Source organism: Antechinus flavipes, chromosome 4 (assembly GCF_016432865.1).
Source record: "Antechinus flavipes isolate AdamAnt ecotype Samford, QLD, Australia chromosome 4, AdamAnt_v2, whole genome shotgun sequence".
NCBI classification, from domain to species: Eukaryota; Metazoa; Chordata; class Mammalia; order Dasyuromorphia; family Dasyuridae; genus Antechinus; species Antechinus flavipes.
Window position 1 is genome coordinate 174,626,897 of NC_067401.1, and position 4,533 is coordinate 174,631,429.

At 32.2% G+C, this 4,533-nt stretch overlaps 1 protein-coding gene across 1 annotated transcript in view; it reads right to left on the reverse strand.

Moving 5' to 3' along the window:
* The window catches only part of LOC127560730 (myosin-1), a 39,521-nt gene extending 38,490 nt beyond the window's left edge, over positions 1-1,031 (reverse strand). Inside the window, exon 1 of the mRNA XM_051995554.1 lies at positions 986-1,031. The gene's annotated coding sequence lies outside the window, so the exon portion shown is untranslated. The remainder of the gene's footprint in view (positions 1-985) is intronic.
* Between the last annotated feature and the right edge of the window lie 3,502 nt (positions 1,032-4,533).

Below are 4,533 nucleotides of genomic sequence, written 5' to 3' on the forward strand. Positions count from 1 at the left end.
AACCTCATTGACTCTTCTTTATAAATCCTTCATATTTATTACTTAAAAATTATTACAATATTTTCTTTGTTCCAGATTTTGCTTTCCTGCTGTTGCCTTGAGTATCTCCATTTTTTAAAAGATTTTTTTCCCTTTCAACTTTAAATTCCATTCATCATTTTTTGACATTATTAGAGAGGATTTTGGTAGAACTCTAAGATTGCAATTATTTTCTCCAGAGTAATTTTCTTAAAGACTTTATAATATCATCCCATTCATGCTAAATAGAATAATGTAAAGATGATAAGATTAAAATTATTTGTCTTCTACCTTAGCTTCATAAATATATTTAGCTCCATTTTACTCATAGAGCATAAAAAATAGTTTTAATTTATATTTTGCAAGGTCATTGGAGAATTCAGCATTATCTATTCATTTATCAACTCATCTCTAGAAATTTAGGTTCAAATCATGCATTTGACATAAGGCACTTTTGACTAAAACTATATAAAATGCCAGTTATATATGCACTTCCTCTACAAGTAAGGAATAACATTTTAGAACATAATTTTCTGTTCCTTATAATTTGATCATCAAAATAATATTGTATTAAATGTTGCCTTCATGATAGAAACAAAAATGTATACTATCTAAAGATCTGAGAAAATGTTTGCTTGTGCGGCAATATTTGTGAGTGATGAGAAATCTTTCCAGAACCCTCAATTGCCTCTTTGTGTTTTAACTACTGAACATTCATAATTAAAAAAAAAAGAAAGAAAGAAAGAAAGAAAAGAAAAGAAAAAAAAGATATGTTTAGATGCAGTAGCATCAGGCATTTAGGGATGCAGAAGAACATGCTTTTACTGTTAACAGGTATCCTCCTCTACATTACACTTCAGGGGGTCCCACTGCTCATTTCCACATCTGTATAATGGGGATAATAAAACTCACATGATGGGAGGAAAAGCAACTTCTCTGAACCCATGGAATAGAAATAGGATCTTACCTTTTGTTTTTACAGCTGAAGAATGCAAGCTTGAAAGAGGTCAGAACTGTGGGAGAAAGAATAAGTTCTTTCTAATTGACTTTTTCAAGCTCCAGCAATTGCCTAGCTTTAAAATATGAACTTTTGAAAATGACTGGGAACATTATAATACCTAATTAAAATCCCTACAGATCAAGTTGATATTGTACTGAAAGGAGTGCCAGAAGCAGCAGGAACAAGGATGAAAGGCATGCAAGTGGACAGCCAGAAATGCTTTCCCTGATTCCCATCCTTTGCAGACACAGAGCTATCCTCAGACACACTTACCTTGAAGCTTTATGTGGAAGGACAAGTCATTCTCATTCCACAAGGCACTTTTATAGGATCAAATATGGAAAATATGTAGCCTCCTCCTCTTTCTTAAGTCAAAACATTGTTGGCAAAACTTTTTTTTGGCAATCTAGTCTCCTAGCATAATTCTCATTCATATTAAAGATGTTTGGATATAATTAGAAATATTTTATCCCATACTGGGTAAGTATGTGAATCAATCTCCTATAAATAATTCAGGAAGGGAGCAATCTGAAAGTGATCTGAGAGACTATGTTGTTATAATGTAGGTGTTGTCTAACATAGAGCTTGGTCAAGGATTAAGATCTCAGGATTTTGTTGCCTACTGTACTCAACTCACAGTGTTGTCTTTTTCAAACTCCAAAACTTTCTAAATAATTGCAAACATATTTTGGGGAAACGTTTGTATTCTTTGCTAGTAAAAATATATGACTTTTTCCCATGAAGAAAGAGACTTTATTTTGTTTATGTTCTTTATTTAAAAATAAATATAGAAGTTTAAGTAAGGAAAAACTAGCTAAGATAGACCTCCATTTTAATTGGTTACCCCTGAAAAGGGTCCCCAAAACTCTTTTCATAGTTGCTTAACCATGTTTAATCATTTTATCCTCCTTTGCCAGCTTTCTTTAAAATTGCCTTTGATGTCTGCAATGCTCTCCCAGTAAGATTACAAATTTTTCTTTGCTTCTCATTAACCAAGTAGCTTGTAAAATCTGACTTTTATAAGCCTTGAGTAAGAACTTTCCTTTTTATATTTCTTTGCTGAAGTATGCAATATCTATGACCCTCCCTCCCTTTTTCCTGCACCAAATATTATTTTCTTTTTTTTGCTACTATGGTTAAATATATTACTTTTTCATTTATTTTACAGATAATTGATATTTATATTGAACTTTTAAAATATTTGTCATATTATTGATGTATATTATGATTTTGTATTAGTATTGTCTTTTTAAAATATTGGCAATCTTAATTTGATTAGAATAGAACACTCAATCAACTATGTAATACAGTGTATATCTCTTGGTTTGTATGGAGAATATCTGATGATAAATGTACCTCATTTGGCTTTTCTGGAAACCTCTAAGATCACCTAAATTCACTTTTATTAAAATAACACACTACACAAAGTGGATGCATTTTTAAAGTAAATCATTTAATCAGGACTGAAACAATTATCAGAGGAATAAGGATCTATTCCAAGGCTCCTACTCAGACATAGGAAAGGGCATGATAGCTATCACTTATGTAGTTCTTTAAAAATATTTCTTTACAAATATTATCCAATGTTATCTTCACAAAAGCCTAGGGAAATAGGTGCTGTTATCTCCATTATATAAATGAAAAAACTGAAATTAAATGACATCTCAGGTTTTATAATCTGAGCATCTAGCTGCTCTGAAAGTATTTTTTTTTCTTTATAGAAAATAGGTTAGCATCATAATGAAACAGTGAAACATCCATTTCTAAACTATCATGTGGTTTATGTATGTAATGTATTCTTTACATGTATGTATGTAATTCATACAGAATGCATGAATGTAATTCATGCAGCATCTAGATCTCTTCACTCACATTGTTGTTTTTTTCCATCTCTAATACAGATGGAGATCCTCTTTCAGCTCCCCTCTTTTTATCTCAAAAGCCATTAATCAGGCTGAACTGCTGCTGTATCCCCTTCTATATCAAGTATTACCATGATTGTTCCTTCCTTCATAGCTTGCCCTCCTTCTGTAAAGTCTCCACACACCAACGAAAGTTGATGCTTCATGGCACAATTACTCTGTATACAAGCACACAGCCTTATTAAAAAATGAAGTCCTGAGGAATACACTGGCTTGTTCCTCATAGGAAATGTCCCTATGATATCTGAAATTAGATACCTAGAAATACTGGTTGTAAATGTTAGCCATAAAATGTTGGAGACAGAATGTAGAAATTATTATAATTCAACTTCTGAGAATAGCACTGACTCCTCCAAGGTCACATAATGAATAATAACAGAATAGCCAACTTCGGCACATGGTTTTCCAATTCCCTCTTCTATACCACATGATAGTTTAGAAATGGATATTTCACTGTTTCATTATGATGCTAACTTATTTTCTGTAAAGAAAAAAAATACTTTCAGAGCAGCTAGGTGGCACAGTGAATAGAGTACCAGCCCTGAAGTCAGGAGGATCTGAATTCAAATTTGACCTCAAACACTTTAACACTTCCTGACCCTGGACAAGTTACTTAACCCCAATTGCCTCAGCCAAAAAAAACAAAAAACAAAAAAAAACTTTCTTTAGACTGTAAATTTGTCCTTGTTTTAAATATCTCCTAAATGGTGCCAGCTAACATCAAATTCTTCTTTCCTTCTATATATGGAAATGGAAAAGTTCTAGTTAGCTGACTTCTTCTACTTCCTGGACCTGTAGCTTTCTTGAACTCAGATTAAAAATCTTCTTTCCTCTAAAAACATCACTGACTTATCTAGATCCAAGTTCAATTAATATTCCCATACTGTCTTACTGTAGTAAACTTCCAGTTAGTTGAGTTAGAATGGATTTTTAATAGTTAAAGTTGCCATTCATTAGTGTCCATGCTGCCTCAGTGCTTTGACTGTAAGCTCTGAAAGGAGACAGAATCTATATATGTCAGTGAAAGTGGGTAATATTTTAGGCAATAACAGTGGCTATGCAGTCAATGCTTAATTATAACAATGTTTAATATCTAAATGAGAATGTTTTGGTATGTGCGCTTGATGAAAGTTATCAAGCGAAGAGAATCATTGTGAAGAAAGGGTATATCGCTCAGCCTTTGTGTGCACATATAAGTAGGGCCAGACTGCATATAGACTTGAAGTCTCAGAAAACCATGATGGGAAGTTCCAGGGAGTTTATCAGCTAAATTGAATTATGTGAGAAATAGATAAAGAGAAGTGAAAAAATCATACTAAGATTTCAAGTCAGTAAGGTATCTTTCAGTCTATTAAATTTTGCCATTATCACCTTGTCATATTAACAGGGACATTAAAAGGAAAACTTTCTTATTCAGTTAAGAAAATTATAAATGTCAAGTAATAACTACTTGACATTTAAATAGATCAAGGAGGAAAAGCAATAGATTTCCTGCTCATATCAACAGATTGATTATTTAATGTGGTTATAATGGAACAAATTTTTACATTTCAAAACAGATGGTTAAAAAAAATTAAAGTCCACTCTAAGGTA